The sequence below is a fragment of the Euprymna scolopes genome, chromosome 12 (genome assembly GCF_053919585.1).
Source record: "Euprymna scolopes isolate OS-2025 chromosome 12, ASM5391958v1, whole genome shotgun sequence".
Lineage (NCBI taxonomy): Eukaryota > Metazoa > Mollusca > Cephalopoda > Sepiida > Sepiolidae > Euprymna > Euprymna scolopes.
This window is the reverse complement of record NC_136493.1, coordinates 119,316,023-119,335,636: the sequence shown is the minus strand read 5'-3', so window position 1 is coordinate 119,335,636 and position 19,614 is coordinate 119,316,023.

The window sequence follows — 19,614 nt, the reverse complement described above, 5'->3', positions numbered from 1 at the left end:
CACAGAAACACACACAACCCCCCACACACACATGTTAATACAGAAATTCAGAAGCGAATATATGCTGCTCGTTGTATTTTACTCACACACACGCACTGAAACTAGGTAATAACTATAACTACGCAAGAATAAAATTAAAAATAAAATGAGGTAAATAAAACGAATAAATAAAAAATGAAAAATGAAAATAAAAGATGATAAATCAAACATATAAACAGAATAAGAATAAACATAAAGCCTCGAATATTATCTAAACTCCACATGTATATATATGTATATATATATATATATTAATATATTTATATATATATTAATATATTTATAAACGCCTACACCCTGCTACACCCGCGTATATACACACACATATTGACATACATAGAAATATAATGGTCATATACAGTTATGACATGTTTACTTCCATACCTACATACGTAGTAATATCCTAATAGTAATAATCTAAAACCCGTGGATACACGTCCTCATAAATCAACCCAAATATATATATATATACATATATATATATATATATATATATGTATATATATATATATATACATGCACATACACACCTATACCAAGATATACACATATATATATATATATATATATATATATATATATATATATATATATATATATATATACATACACACACTTATATATACACGCATATACATATATGCATACAGAGACACGTACACGCATTTATATATATATATATACATATATACATATATATATATATATATATAAGTACAAATACATAGAGAAATGATTTAATGATTGAGAAAACATTTACAGTTATACCGTAGCTGGAAATCTTGTGAAGTGTGCCCTTATGCAATACCTTGTCCATGCCCTTGGATATGTCAAGAGCAATTGCCCTAGAAAGGAAGCTTTTGTCAAGAGATTCACTAATTCGGTGAGATATAACCGTTAACACTTCTGCGGTAGATCGTACAGAACGGAAACCATATTGTGTGTCACTAAGAAGGGTGTTTCTGTTGAGGTGGTTGACTATTTCTCTATTTAGTATGGACTCCAGCAACTTACTCATAACACACAGGATACTCATCGGACTGGACTGAGAGAGAGATGACTTATAACCTGCATTATTAAATACAGGGCATACTGTTGAGGTATTCCAGGGAGTCGGAAAACAATTCTCCTTAAGGCAACGCTTATACAGTCTCGTAAGTATGGGAGCAAGTTCTGGTTGAATCTTTTTTAACACTATAATTGGGATGCCGTCAGGGTCAGTTGCTTTACTGGAATCTAGGTTCTTGATTAGCTTGGCGACCTCATGCACAGATATTTGTATGCTACCTAACGTGTTCTGTGTTATAGGAGGAAATATGAGAATTGATAGCCTTCGTCGCATAGGGTAGAATTAGCTGCAAAGTTCTTTGCAAATAGTCAGGCCTTGTCTGAGGCTGACGAGATTACCTCTGGTCCATTGATAGTGGTTGGGATAAAACGCATACTTCTGTTCAGGATCCTATTTGCTATTTGCAAAAACTGGTGGGAACCAAGCCGCTGATCAGCTACTTTGGATTTAACAGACTTTGCGTATAACTCTCTTGCATTTTTTATTACTCTGTTACAGTGGTCGCTGGCGTTCCTGAAAGCATCTTTAGTCTCAGTGTATCTATTACGTTGGTATTTATGGAAAAAGTGATTTCTGTGCGCGATAGCAGCACAGCATTCTAGGGAGAACCCTGACTTTTGTTGGAATTGTTAGATGGTATGAATTGGTCTATGCCTACAATTAACCATTCGGTCAGATCTGATACTATAGAGGACACTTCATTTATAAACATGTAATGCAGAGGTACATCTTATCGAGTTCGGCGTCCAATCTGTTGAATGAACACATCATCAGTGCTCTATGTACCAAAGTAGTAATGAAGCCGACCTTACGTGTTGTTGGTACAAAAGTCAACCTGTTCACATTTAGGCCAGTAAATGTCGGCTTCCTATAAATTGTAGTGAGAAAGCCCCACCCGTTAACGTTCGACAATAACATCCAAGAAGGGAAGCGAATTGTTCTTCTCACTTTCCATAGTGAACTTTAGCGCTCCATGCAAAGAATTCAACCTATCAAAAAATATTGACGCTTCACTTTGCGATGGAAAAACTGCAGAAGTGTCGTCAACATATCTGAAATATGCAGTGGGGGTTGTTATAGAGTTAAACAGAAGGGATTCATTGCACCCGACGAAAATATCCGCTAAAGTTGGCTCCAGCGGACTCCTTATTTAAACCCCGTCGACCTGACAGTGCATAATATCACAAAAACAAAACTACACAGATTTTGTGCACATGAAAATGAGTTCAATAAGAATATCTTTACAGAAACGTGGAGCCGTCAGGCGACCATCGTAAAGCGCGTCAGTACATATATGTATAGTCTCGTCTAACGGTATGTTGGTAAAGAGACTAGAGACATCAAAAGAGCACATAAAATGTCTCTGCATTAGCATCCAACCCACGTACATAATCAACAAACTGAAAAGAATCAGGAATACGGTGCGTGGTATATAACTCGCGCACAGGTTGCAGAATTACCACACGCCCATGAGCCAAAGAAGTGTGTGCCGACCCAACCATTGATAAAATAGGTCTCAGCGGAATAGCTTCCTTGTGGATTTTGGGGAGACCATACATTCTAGGACGTTGTGAACCAGAGGGTCTAATTCTGTCATAGACGTCCTTGCAAAAAACATTATTTTTGAATTATACAAGTAGAAGTCTTAGCATTTTTGCCTCGTTCTTGTAAGTATTATGCGTCAACTTGACAGGACCGAGTTTACGGAATTTCGAAACATCATTGAGAATAACTTCCCTTTCCCTCAAAGTAGTCCGATTTGTCCAAAATCACCACTCCTGCACCTTTGTCTGGTTTGTACATATACATATCGGCATTGACTTTTAACGCTTTGATAGTTTTAAATTGCGTTATGTTCCAGACAAAGTCGCTATAATCAACAGGTGTGTTACTGTTTAGGTGAGCTAAGGCAACTGAACTAGATTTCATCCCAGAAATTCTTCCGGGGAAATAGGAACATTATGTCTCAGTTGGGAGAACAAAACTTCAAAGGCAGAAAGTGTTCTCTCTATTTATACTGGTTGGGGGAATAGAAAAATCCAATCCCTTAGACAGAACTCTATTTTCAATTTCTGTGAGTACATTTTTGGAAAAATTGAAAATAATTTTGCTTTTATTAATGGGTTCATACCCATATCTTCTACGAACCAGAAGAGCAAGTTGTTTATCATTGTCTTTGGAAGCACGTTGCTTAGAAAATTGATCACCGATGAATAAATTCTTGCAAAAGCGGAAAAAGTCAAAAAAGGACAGGAAAACCAGAGGGAATTACGATTACTAATATACGCCTCTAGCTTCTCCGGCAACTTATCAATATCGTCTCGTATAAACGAACACTCCATAGACAAATTAGGTTTCACCCGAGATGCAGCAATGCGTTTACTGATATAAAGTGGGGTCACATCTTGTTCCAGACAAGAACGCAAAAAATATGGAGTGGTTGGTAGATCTAAATCTACTCCGTAATCGAATAATATTATTACAAGTGTATATTTGATGTTGACTGTACCTTTTCCGAAGATACTTTAATAAATGTTTAGAGGTACAGATTTTTATGCAGTTTTAAATATAAGGGGACAATAAGACAAGGGCGGATAGGGGTCTTGTAGTCGCCCTCCTTCTGCAGCCTTGGACTCCGCTATTGATCAGCATTTTGTTAACAACCCGTGCGTTGGCGATAGATATAAAATAGAATGCTTCGAGGTGCTACATAGAGCGGACTCTAGAAACCATTTAAAGGTTTCGGAAACCTTTTTTGTGCCGACAGAAAGAAACAAATAACGCATTGTTTCTCTTTGGGGAACTTTGATTCTTTTTTCCCCCATCGTTGTGGCAATATTTTAATCGTTTTTTACACGTTAATAAATTTTATTTTAGTGCCCCCGTATTTTTTGCACATTTAATAGTTCCCCATCAGAACTCTTTACTTTCGACATAGTATTATTATTTTCGGATATCGATTTTTTTTCCTAATGAGATGATAGCTGAAAGAGCTCTCGAGAGTTTTCCGCCCATTATATTTAAAACTGTATATAAATGTTATACCTCTTAACATTTATATATATATATATATATATATATATATATATATGTATATGTATATATATATGTATATATATATATATATATATATATGTATGTATGTATATGTGTGTGTGCTTATCGAGACGTGTATCCGGTTTTAACGTTCCCAATTGACAGTCTTATTAACATTAGTATAATAACAGACGTAGTATATAATATGCAGGTGTGCATATGTTTTTTTTTTGTGTTGAGGGTGCGTGTATTCATATAACTGGATGTATAAATATTAATATAAATCTGTTATAAATGTATGCGTGCATTATCTGTATGTGTGGGTATGTTTGTATATATATATATATATATATAAATATATATATATATATATATATATATATATATATATATATATATATAAGCGGGTGTATTAAAGGGTGGGTGATTATGCATTTGTTTATCTTTATGTGTGCATGCGGAGGTTGGTAACTTTCGGGGTTTTGTGTTTACTTTTATTTTCATATTTATTGTCCGTATTTTTGTGCGTGTGTATGCGTTAAAATATACCAGGCGGTTTATGCCCACTCCTGAGTAAAGGCATATGTATGTGTTTGAATCTAAAGTGTGTGTGTGTATGTTTTTTTTTGTGTGTGTGTGTGTGTGTGTGTGTGTGTTGAGGATACCGGCCTGCACTGCCTATAATCTTTGACAACCGAGCAGGGGGAAACAAAATGATGAATTCTTAATTGTTTTATAGTGTAAAACCAAAAGACGGGATCGATAAAAAGAAGAAAATAATATAAAAGGGGGAAAATAAGAGCTTAAGATTTAGACAGATAAGTCTATGAGGGATGAATCGTTCCAAGACCTTACGTATCCTCCCATCACACATAACCCCATCCATATTAAGTGAGAAGATTCTAATTGCAAACGAATTAAGACAATGTTTTTGTCTTAAATATCAGTTTTCGAGCGTAATTATTGGCCTGAAGACGAACTCTCCCAACCACTGGTGATTACAGACACCTCTATTAACATATGTAGCCATCTATGTGTGTTTACATAAATTAAATATACCTGCTCTGCTTACTCATTGGCCACTTCTAGGTAGACACATGTTGCTTCATTGGATGTACTTCTAGCAAACTTAACTCTACTGTGATAGTGTATAAATATATATATATATATATATATATATATATATATATATATATATTTTTTTTTTTTTTTTTTTTGAGCATCGTGTTTCCATCCAGGCTTCGGATAGTTGCTTGTCTAGCCGCACTCATGAGCTGTGAAACAGCAAACTTGTACTGCGTGGGCATGACTATATATACATATATATATATATATATATATATATATATATATATATATATATATATATATTAAACTGTAATTCAATGAATTTCAAAAAACTCTTATTGAAATGAAATGAAGTGGTTGAGTTTCATATCAAAGAATTTTTATTATTCTAAGCAAGACAAAGAATGCTTTAGAACGTTTATCTCCTTAACCTATAGGGTCTCGATGTCTACCATCTCATCAGAGGAGTGAAAATATTAGCAAATAGTTATAAAGGTATGCACCCTATTTGCTAAAGTCAGTGAGACATGGAAAGTCAAAGTGAAAATAAATTTATCAGAAGTTCTGTAGCAGGAGTATTTGTAGAAAAAGGATATGAATGTTTTTGTTGATCCAACTTGTTTGGTAAAATCCATATTATATGTTCTTTACATCCGTTTGGTAATAGTTTCCAAGTTATATCCTGGGTAATCCTCATAGCTGTGTATATATCCGAATCGGGCAAGTGCTTGTTTAAATTTGTTTTGGGTCCAGCCGATAATAATTTCAAAGTCTGGTGAAGCTTATATTATTTTTAGCGGGGGGGGGGAAGTGTTAGGGAGAGTAGGCAATGGTAAGTGGCAGGAGGTGGAGTGAGACAATTTTGTGCATATTACTCCTAATATACACATGAACACACATATACAAACTCAACACTCACACACAATATATACATGTAATACACATACACACATACACATATATATATACATATATTCCCATATATATATAAACATATATATACATATATACATATACACACACTTAAAACATGCATACATCTCTTACTTAGCATTAAACTATTACCGTAAGGACCATAAAATAAAGATAAAACGTTCCATCAATAATATTAGAATTAATTTCACAATTAGCTAATAAACATTAGTATATTCTAAACTCCATGCCAATCGTCTTTCTAAGGGAAATATAGATAAGTATAAAATTAATAAAAATTAGCACCTCATGCGCAGTACTTATAACTTGAGTTGACAGAACAAATACGATTTAAATTGACAATGAGATTTGAGATTAAACTAGGAAAAATCAGGAAAAAAAGAATTATTCCATTTACGGTTTGGGCCCATCTCTTTGTTTTGATTTGTTTTGGTTTTGTCCTTATATCTATATTATTCTTATCCCTTATCCCTCCTTCTTTCTTCCCCCCCACCCCGAACCAAGTCCCTATATCTCGTACACGACCTGACCTCAATTAAGCGACCGGTCAAATTTTATGATTCTTCGATTCTACTTGAAGAGATATCTATTTTTATAGAGATGTATGCATGTTTTAAGTGTGTGTATATGTATATATGTATATATATATGTTTATATATATATGGGAATATATGTATATATATGTGTATGTGTGTATGTGTATTACATGTATATATTGTGTGTGAGTGTTGAGTTTGTATATGTGTGTTCATGTTTATATTAGGATGAATATGCACAAAATTGTCTCACTCTACCTCCTGCCACTTACCATTGCCTACTCTCCCTAACACATCCCCCCCGCTAAAAAATAATATAAGCTTCACCAGACTTTGAAATTATTATCGGCTGGACCCAAAACAAATTTAAACAAGCACTTGCCCGATTCGGATATATACACAGCTATGAGGATTACCCAGGATATAACTTGGAAACTATTACCAAACGGATGTAAAGAACATATAATATGGATTTTACCAAACAAGTTGGATCAACAAAAACATTCATATCCTTTTCTACAAATACTCCTGCTACAGAACTTCTGATAAATTTATTTTCACTTTGACTTTCCATGTCTCACTGACTTTAGCAAATAGGGTGCATACCTTTATAACTATTTGCTAATATTTTCACTCCTCTGATGAGATGGTAGACATCGAAACCCTATAGGTTAAGGAGATAAACGTTCTAAAGCATTCTTTGTCTTGCTTAGAATAATAAAAATTCTTTGATATGAAATTCAACCACTTCATTTCATTTCAATAAGAGTTTTTTGAAATTCATTAGAATTACAGTTTAATTTATTTGCTCTATCTTGAATATCGAGCAATTCTCGTTTAGATGGGATAACTTATAGAATATTACTGCCAGTAATATTTTGTAAACCTACAATCTCACGTTTACATAACCACTGATTGTTAAATAAAAACTACTCCGAAGTATATATATATATATATATATATATATATATATATATATATATATATATATATATATATATATATATATATATATAATTTAAGTTTTAGTCAATCACACCAGTAAATAGTTCTCGTTGTAATAGTTTAAATGCAGAAAAGAAGCTGTTTTAACACGAAGACCTATGCGCGTCACTACATGGGAAATTACGAGTAGTAAAAATTATGTCCATAGAAAATAAATTACTTTAATTAAGGGAGTGTGTCATGTTTCTATATATAGGAAAATATACTACGTTTTCATCCAACCATAAAACACTTTCACTTCCATAAGTATTACAGATAAGTAATCAGCAAATGCATGATAGCATATATCGTAACTAAGAAATCCATGTAGAGAGGTCTGATTATATCTGAAAACCGATCTACCGATACTAGCAAAAAAAAAAAAAACATAATAAATTCTAGAACATATTTCCTTGGAATTTAGATAGTTTAATATATAACCTATTTACTTCGCCCATTAAGCTGTTAGCGGTTTTGCAGGTGGGTGTTGCTTGTGAAGGTTCCGATTTTCACGACAGATTTAAGTGCCACAACAAACACGCATACATTTTGATAAATGATCTCTAAACGTCGTACGTTATTAAGGGTTTACTTTAAGTTGACGTTCTTAGAGAAACTTATAAGATTAATGATATCGACGCAACAGTGAAATGTCTGCGATATAATCTCCTGCAGACAAATCAATACATACACGCTATCACGTTCCTTTATTTCAGGCTCTCTCTTTCTTTCTCCCAGCTGTTCACACTATTGTCTCCCCACTTTCCCTATTTCCTTATATAAATGTAAGCGTGTACACCCACCCCCACACATATCCAATCGCACACACACACACACACACACACACACAAGTGTGTGTCGGTTTGTATGTGTGTACACATATAAGTGCCTAATTTTTATATGCACATACATATATACTAATAAAAATATCAATAGAACAACCGACAATTGTAAAAGACCGACCGAATGGCACCTACACAATTGTTTTGCCACATATCCGGGGGTACACCAGGCTAAAATATGGAGTGTAAATACCCAGAAATAGAAAATTCTACATAGCCACAACCATCAAAAAACATTTAAAAACGGAGTCTACGGCCATACACTATCCTTAATGAACAAAGCACATACTACAGACACGTCACTCTCGGTAGACTACTAGAAGTTAATCGAGGCGAACAAAAAACCTTTTGTGGAATGGAATATGTTAGAAAAAACAAACATTTAGTTCATTAACTTCATCCCATTACTTTACCTGGCAGAGAAAAATGAGAGCAGTAGTTGTAAGGACAGGAACAATTATTAAATGTAAAAGTAGGACCGGGAATCGGCTTCAACCTGCAAACATGTTGGAGGCTAAACTTTAAATAAGATGTAAAATGAACAAATACCGATCCCCTTACACCAGTAATGCTACAATCATAACCCTATGACTCTAACTACCAATATTAATTGATAAATGGACCTTTGGAAAAGTTGGAAATATTACAAAGTAGTCCCGATGCACCGCAAATTAATAAATATACTTACTAAATACCTGTACATTGTCTAACGAATTAATAATTACACCCTTTAAATAAAAAATAAAGAAAATATGACTAATTATCTCCCCTTACATTATGTGATTACACAAACAACTGTCGAAATATAAACCGTAGCGTTTTCAAATCAAAAGTAAGCTAACGGAAATAATTTATTGCACGGGCGTCCTCCCTTTTTAAAATTCATCATTTAATAAGGTAAACAGCTATAGCAAACATCAAAATGAGTATTTTAACCATAGTTCCTGATTTCAAAAGGCGAAAAATTAAAAGGTAAATTTCTGTACCTTTATTTTATATATATATATATATATATATATATATATATATATATATATATATATATATATATATATATATATATATACCTGCATATCTATGCATATGTATGTATGTGTCTATTTTTTTCATATATATGTATGTATATTCTTGTAATGTTGTACTTAAAGCAAACTTATAATTTAAATTCAAATCTATATTTTACTCTATTTATTTTCTATTTCTATCCCATATTAATTTTCTTATCAATTTTAAATCCAGACCTTTTATTTCAATTTTTTTCAGATACATCTGTCTTACTTTTAATGCTAGGTTTATTTATGATGTCTTTAAATTTAATTAAAAACACTTCACCATTTGCTGACGAGGAGACCTTGCTTATTAAAAAAACTATATGTAATAATTATTGTCCGTAACTTGATGTCTACAACAATAAAAAGCATTGTTTTCCGAACCGATCGTAGAGATAATTGATTTTGTTGTTGTTCCTTCTCATGAAACGGATTTTAAATTTAATTATAATTTGATTTTTAAATTTTAAATTATCAATCACATTACTTAATATATATATATATATATATATATATATATATATATATATATACTTTTTTTACTGTTGTTTTAAAATATACCAAATCGATTTTATAAGTGTTCATTTTCTACCTAGCTCTGTAAGTTTAAAATGGTGTCACTTATTTTAAAAAACGTTTATTAAGTGTGAAAAGAAAGTAGTGTCGAACGTTACTTTAGAATAAGAAATGTTCGATATGAGATTTTCACGTCTCAGAAATCTGGACATTCGTTCAACGATAGAAATTTAAAAAAAATACGGAAGTAGATATAGTTTTAAAAATAACCTCCCCTTCAAAAGAATATACATTTTCATATTTTGAAAATAATTTCCAAGACCACTGTTCGGCAATAATCACACTATCGGAAATGGATACGGTTGATTAAGTAACGCAACTGAATGGAACGGAGTCACGTCACGAAAAACAAAAGAAAGTATTTATTTGAAAAAAAAAACTTTATTTTTTAGCACATCTTGTGTTATTACGAGACAAAAGAAGAACACTTCTTGTATTATTGATTAATAAAACAAATATTACAATTTTGTTAGGATACTTTCAGGTTAATCTTAGGAGGGTTCATCCATTAAGAAATACCATTTTATTATTTTGTTGTTGTTAATTCTGTTGATAAATATCTTATAAAGTTAGGTATTTTCTTAAAAATAATTTTTGCCTCAACAGAAAATTATGCAAAAAAATGTTTACCCGGAAACCTATTTAATCAATTACTATTAATATTAAATTTAAAAAAAAGAAGATACTAGAATTTAAAAATTACACTCAATCAGTGTGCCGTATGCACTAATCAAAATGTAATTTGCACTTTCTTGCACTTTTTAAGTTTTATATTTTTATAAATTGTCTCATTATAAAAAACGAGTATAATATTGATTACAATTTTCTGACAGAAGAAATAAACTTAATTGAATATAAACATTAAAAAAAATTAAACATATAAGCGAATTATCAATATATTGTTATAAAATGATTATTATTTTGTTTTAATAATTGTAATGGGAAAATGTTTTCTTTCATTTAAATTAAATGGTTTACATAGATTATGTCGTATGCACATAAATAATGTTTTAATAATAATAAAATTAATTGATGGTTATCTGATTCTGGATTTTATAGTTGTTTTATATTTTGCCAATTGAAAGGATCTCAATCATCCTTTTTTAATAATGACAAATTATATTGCTACTTTATTGGTTTAAAATAATTTAATCAATGTTTTTCTTTTAAAATTAAATAAATTACAGATTTATTTACTAAAAATAATTTTTACAAAATATATTTACATAGTTTGCCCAAATGTACTGAGATAATTGTATAATTTTGAATTATTCTCCTAACGTTTTATATGCAATAAATTGTATTTCTTTTGTCAAAGAATTATAATCAATATAATAATCGTGTTTATAATGAAAACACATAAACATTTAAAATCTTAACAAGTGCAAGAAAATGTACATTACATGACGCAGGCGAAACAAAAATAATAATCAATTAGTGTGATTTTTAGCTCTAGGGCGGAATCAGAGCAAACTATCATGATCTATTATGCAAATTGGTATCATGCAGAGTCTCGACTTTGACAACAAGTGTATTGAAAATAGTACGAATTATTTGCTTTCGTCTAACAAAAACGCATAGACATTTTCAGTAGATGTTGGGTTGATCAGAGAGCACCGAAACAAAATTATCAATAATGCATTTTATTGATATTAAATATTGACGAAAGCTGAAAACTATTTTTCTAATTAAATATTAAAATCTGTATAAAATATAAGCTTAAGAATATTCTCACAAAAGTTTAAAGATCCGTATAGTAAAACAGAAACCACTTGAACTTGTCTTGTAGGATCTATTTAACTAATGCTTCCTTACAAAAACATCGTCCAAACTATTTTCTGTGACGGCACGATGCTTTCAGGCTTGGTCTCTCGAATAATAATGATATTAAAGTAATATTGATTAAATACGAGATGATGATAATAATGCCAGAAGATATGGCAAATATCCTAATTTATCCAGCTTCTTCTTGTTCCCATCAACAATCTTATTGGATGTTTATACAAACCTGCTTCATTTAGAGGACCGTTTGTTTAAGCAATGCCCTTATTAAAGGGGGTGTCTTTGTTTAAGAACACTTACATAGCAAAACGATCATTTCATGTAGCCTAACCGCAACATAAATCTCTCTCGGGTACAACTAGTCTGTTAAATTGTTATAAATCTGGGAAATTGCCATATACTCGCTGATGTATATAAATTACTGGTGTTGTTTTTTTTTTCTTTATGCATTATTCTGTGTTATGGAGAAAGCCTGTAGTGGTAGAAATGCGTCCAACTCCGACAAAAAATAAAAGATTTCCTCAACAATTTCTAACCAGTTTTGTCGTACATGTTTCAAACATGTTACTCAAGATGAATTGCCAATTTCTTTAATAAAAAGAATGAATAACACTGTGAACGCCCTGAATGGGGATTGTAAAAATTAAATCAATGATTAGAAATGCATTGACATGTGGATAAGTATTAACGAAGTTTTTTTGTATATTTGCATAAGTTATCTTTCTATGTTAACAGACAACTATAGCTGCATTTACCTTAAACCTTATCTGGCTGTATGTACATGTCTTTAAATTTTAAACTAAGTTTTGTTTCCATAATTTTATTTGATGTCTAGTATGTTCAGATATTGTTTGTTGATATCTGTAAAATGTAATGCGAGTGTGAATAATATATATATATATATATATATATATATATATATATATATATATATATATATATATATATATATGTTATCCCCAATTACGTTTTTAATGAGACTTACCTCAAATAAACCATATTCGAATCTGGATGTCAATTGCTAATGCTTTGGACAATGCCTAAAGACGACTATTTAACGTACCCACCTCTATACCCATCCACATTACATTTAAACTTATTCCTGTTAGTATTGACAGAGGAACAGTAAGTGGGACTGGAGATTAAAATTTAGAAGTTTGCGATGTAAGACTATGAAAGGAGATTTAAATCTACAAATAATTGTTGGGATGCTACTGTTAATTATTAAAAAACCTAAACCTAAACACCAAATGTTAAAAGGATATAAATAAATTGCACTTATTTTAATACTTACAGATGAGATATTATTCACCTAACCAAAGTGTAGATAAAAAATTACACTCAACAGCCAATTAGTAATATAAAAAGTTGGATTCCATATGTGTAACAATTTGGACTTATGCTTGAAATATTGTGTTTGTCTATATATATGCAATGCCCTTTAGTAGTTTATATTTTGAATAAATTACGGAATGGAAATGCAAATACGTCCGTTTTATCTTGAACCGAATTGAAATTTCATTCTTTTTTTGCTTAACGATTAGAAGTAATTTATTAGATATTTATTGCATATAGTCTGGTTTTGTGGAATATTGTCAGTACGCTTAATTAACCCTTAAGGAAAATCAAGACAGATATTCTTTCAATTAATGTTTGATATTCTATTATATGTTTATTATGTGTAATTTATTGGTTATGTATTAAATAATTTGCCTCAAACCTAAAACCTTTCTGTCTGTTCGAAATACACTCCAAACATGCACGATAAAACAACTTCGTAGTTGTGCATTTCTTTATGATATTAAGAATGAAGTTACATCCGCAAAACCTGACATTTAATTTGTTACATCACTCAAACCTGACATTTATTTGTGCGTCTACATAAATAAATAAAACAAACCTACATACAAGACATAACCGAGAAAGTAAAATATTATAGCATTTTAAATTAGCAGATAATCTGGTGTAGAAAACGAAGGACAATGAGCTAAAACGTGTGTTACAAACAGCATTTGTTATGCCTCGATCTTAAAACAAAAGTATCAATCGGGTGGTAAGAGAAAACCGATGTATTTTCAGCGAGACAATGTCATTATATATATATATATATATATATATATATATATATATATATATATATATATATATATATATGTATGGGGGTATGTGTGTATGTGTGTAGTAAAACAAATCCTCCTTCCAAGGCATTATTGAACCAAATTTACCTCTACTAAAGCAAGGAGGTTTGGAAATAACCATAGAGACAAACCTCTCCCCCACAAAAAAACGCACATTTTTAACCATCTCTTAGCCGTACCCGAAAACAGCTAATTTTATGCTTGTTGGCAACGAACCGTGGATACAGAGAGATTTATAACACCTACATTTCAATGTCTAAATCTAGATTGGATGTGCTGGTTTATACAACCTGAAAATGCTAGAAGGTTTGGAGTAAATAACGAGCATCACATGCCATTTAAATGGGAGAACAATATTATTGTACTTTTTGTAGTGTACATTTTTTTTGTAAAATGAGGAAAACGCAGGGCACGTAGTATCGAGTAAGCATGAGAATAGAAGTGGAATCGATACATAATACTTTAACCAATCTGTTTGTACAATTAAACAATCATCCCAAATGCATAATAATTTTAAATAAACTGGGCGTTTTTAAAGAATGATTTTGGAAGGGTTGAAATCTGGACACTTTTTATTCATTAATCAGGTCTTCTGGATAATTTCCTTACTCTATTTCGTTCGCAGTTGATCTTACTAAGTAAATTAACCATCAGTGCTCTGCATAATAACTTGTAAATAAGGATGACGTTTTTTTTCTGATTTAGAAATTATCTTTAATTAGAATATTATAAAATTTATTATCGATTTTCTACTGACGGCATAATTGTAACATATTTAAATAATATTCAACTCATCGCGTATATATATATATATGTGTGTGTGTGTGTGTATACATACATACATATATATATATATATATATATACATATATATATACTTAAGAATAATGTAATACGATCGATCTACTGGTATGGAAATCGAGTGATTATCTGTCTTACAATATATTATTGCTGTAATATTTTATAAAGACAATTCCAGCTAAATGAAAAGTGTTCAATATACCAGGTAAATCAAATAAATCATTATTTAATAATTGAAATGTTATGATGTGAAATGCTTAAATTCTAAATCTAGAAAATTTATTATAATCATGATAAAGAATCTATTTCAATGAGTATATTTCCTTAACATATATATTTTTGATGTTTACTTATCTCCCTAGAGAAATAACTATTATCAAATATTTTAATGATGCATACATCCTTAGCTAGATACAATAAACATAGGACATCATAATTTAAAAAATGAATATTTTTAAATCATGAAAAGTATATTGAATACAATATTCAAAGTGTATGGTAAATCGCGAAGTGAGTTTTGGTAGCAGTGAGGTAAAGGGACCACATGTGTATCTTGATTCTTCCTCAGCATAAGGTAACAACCGAAGTAGGCATAATTCCTTGGTTTCTAACTTGGTTATATGACTGTATGATTTAAAAAATTTAAAAACTTGTAATCACGATTTTTCTGTTTTCTCTATTAAGCAAATAAGGTATAAACTATTTAGAATATTTGCTAATATATTTTCCTCTAAGGAGATAGGTTAACATCGAAAACCTATAGGTTAAGAAGATATACTTATGGAAATGTAATATTTGTCTTAAATATAATAAAAAATCTAGATTTGAAATTTAACCAATTTACTTCAAATCATTGAATTACGATTCATTTGCTCTATCTGCTATATAAAGCAGTTTTTATTAAGCTTGGATTTTCTTTATAAAATATTACAGCAAATAATAATTTGTAATACCGATAATCATTGAATTTCCATAACAGTAGATCCATTGCATTACAATATTCCGAAGAATATTAAGCTCTCTGTAACATAGATTGAGATTTTACATTCCTCATTAGTATGTTTGACAAGTAATACTTTCCACTATCAGCTAAAAATACCTATTCCCTCCAAACAGGCACACATACATAAACTTCTACAGGCTATTGACGAGTTTCTGATAAATGTCAGATGAAAAGCTTACCACTTTGACCAAACCACCAACACGAGAAATAAAACAAAAAAAAAAATAAATTCACCATCCTGACACTCTCAAAAGTGTCTTCCAATTTTTTCTAACAGAAAACAGTAGAACTTGCAAAGAACTGCTGCTAAATTTTACGGGCTTAAAACAAATCTACACCCTACATTTTATCCGGCACTTAAGCATTTAGAAAATTAACCTTGTCAAACAAATTAATTTTAAAAGCCATAGACACACACCAACGTTATTACTAAGAAAATATATAACGTTTACAAATAAAGATCATAAACCCCCACAAATTTTTGTTCACGCGAATAAGACCTATACCTATTACACATTAGAATACACCACTTACAAGAATTGTATATATAAGTTATTAAATTAATTCTATAAATCCCCTCTTGCAAATAAAATAGATGAAATCATCATTGAAGCTAAAAACTTGTTAAAATTATGAATATACATGCATCTACAGAAATCGTAAACCCCGGCATTCCTAGGTATACATTGAAGGACCATCACCAACCTTCCATGACAACCCTTTTATTAAACGAATTTGTCCATCCAGTTCGGATATTGGTCTAGTAAGTAAGAACATCCTAGAAAATATCATACCTTCCATTAGAGAAAAATATTTTTTAAAAAGGCATTTGGCAATGCTCTGAGTATGTTAAAATTTTGTTTTTAGAAACTGAGGATAAGCAACCATTGAGCTTTATCATTTTCCATATAAATAATTACTATGACTTAATCTGCACAATACTATTAAATAAGGCAGTAATGTTTGCAACCTAACATTCATACATTACAAATCAGGAAATAAAATTAATTCTATTAGGTAGACGATCCTTAATAACTTTTGATGGCAAATATTGGACAAGGAAAGATACCCATAATAAGTTCGATATAATAATAGGCGCATCTGATTCTACACAGTTAGCGACCTAGTGAGACCTTTTCTAATAAAATAAATCAATATGGAATTCAACAATCTACAAGGAGGGCTCTACAGAGATGATGTATTATTCGTAACTCCCGTCAGATCTAGGCAATATAACAACCCTATTAAAAAACTACAAGTATTTTTTAAAAAATCTGGACTGACAATTAAAGTTGACCCAAATAAAGAGCATCCAATGGTTTTGACACCCCATTGACTTTATATTCTCAATCGTACATCCCTTATAATGACCCCAATCTCAAATCATTTTATGTGCACAAACAATCTAATCATCCTAAGTGAATAATGTATTCAATAATTTCTTCTGTCTCCAAAAGGATATTAAATCTGTCAGCTGCCAAAAAGGAATTGACCACTTATTGACGTTTGCCAACAATGCTTTAAGGAACTCAGGATATAAAGAACATATATGATATAACAAAAAACCCTTTACCGAAACTGTTAAATTCAGTAATTGCCGACAATATGTAAACAAAAAACTAATACCAACAAAACAAGACACCATATCGCTAACAATGATAATCTCACCACAAAAGAAACTGCCCCTATACAATTCCAAACCAAAAACAGTATAATAAAAAAGAAGAGAATAAGGCGTAATCCAGCTATTTGGTTCAATCCACACATTTAGCTCTTGTGTAAAAACCAACATACCCAATGAATTCTTGAGAATAGTAGAAAATTCATTAAGTACCCACATACGGTTGGTTGGTTGTTTTGGTTACCATTTTGCATATCAACCCTTTTCGGGTTATTTAATGCCGAGTCCAATATTTAGAAGAAATTGTTTTTTGATAAAATATATTTGTTGTTCCCAAGTCGATTTCTATTTAACCATAGATGAAACCCTAACAGGTACTACCACTCCGGGTCAGAGTGAATCTGGGAACAATCGTAATTAAAGGGGAGGATTTAATCTCCTCAAAGACCGCAAGATGGGGCCTCACCACTAAATATAGTTTAAGGTCATATCCAGGACCGCCACATAAGCACATTACAATATTAAAGAAAAACGCTATAAAATATCATGCTCTACAATATACAAATCTAGCCCTAACAATAATTTCAACAAATAATATGAAAATTAAACAAGCTCAAAATCATCCCCTTAATTTCATACATAGTATTAAACGTAACTGTCAAAATAAAATGAATGTCCTCTTAATAACTACTACATACACAAAGACATAGTATACGCTTGCAGTTACTCAATTGCCGAAACATTGAACCATTCAATTCTACAGAGAAATAATGCCTTTAATCAAAACATATCAAAACAGATATATTTAGAAAAACATAGTCAAGGATCTAATAACAACAACAGCAACAATCAAAATAGCAAATCTAATAATAATATCAGTTCCAATATAAACTCGCAGCACATTATCAAGAACTCACCTTGCATATCTTCAGAACGTCAATCAACTAAACCCCCGAACATAAGGAATACCGATCCTGAGATGTATAAACCATTAAACAAAGATACAGCATTAAAAAATATCCACTTATATAGATGCACCCGCGAACTTAATAAATGTAAGAATTTCAAATCACATGCATCTCATCGAAAATAAAAGGTCTACAAATAATAATAATAATAGTACATATTGAACTACATTAACCAATAACCTAGAGGACAAACATATTCCTTATTCAATTAAATGGTGTATACTGAAAAAAGCAAGATGATACACTACGAGAGAAAAATTTTGAAATATGGGTATATCCAAATCAGTTAATATTATCAGTTTTGTAAGCCGGGTTAGTGTAAAGATGTAAAAACAAGAAAGAATTAAATACATCCAACTTAAAATGCCATGGATTATCCATAAACATTTTACTCTAAAAAAAAACATAACCCCCACACACTTCTTATTAATTTTAACTAAAAAACATCAAAGGTCATGTTTAGAGATTTCTTTTAAATATGGTCAGAATATTCCATTTAACTTATATACTAATGTGTTACTATTTCACTATAATGTTATATTTTATATCTTTGGTTTTCACTTATATATATATATATATATATATATATATATACATATATATATATATACATACATATATATATATACATATATATATAATTAGTTACTATAATAATTATTAAATACCTAATGACGCTAGTGTTTCATCGTTTTAGGAATCCTCAGTGCAGTGGTTCAAAATCACCGCCGGCCGAAATATTCTAACCCGACAACGAAGCAATCTTTGACACCATTATGCAGGACTTAATCTATTTGGGAGAAACATTGCTGAAATTTAAACATTTATCTTTAAATGTTTTAATGCCTATCATGAACTAATAAGTATAATATAATGGTCTGTCAATGCGAGCTAATATGCCCCATCCATAAGAATAACTACCACATATATATATATATATATATATATATATATATATATATATATATATATATACATATATGTATATATATGTATATATATGTATATATATATATATATATATATATATATATATATATATATATATATATATATATATATATATTACGTTTTTTAATCTCTGGGGTGCACATGTTTCGATTACCGAATCGTAATAATGATAGGATCTATCTATTCATCTATACATGTGTGTCTCATTCTCTCTCTCT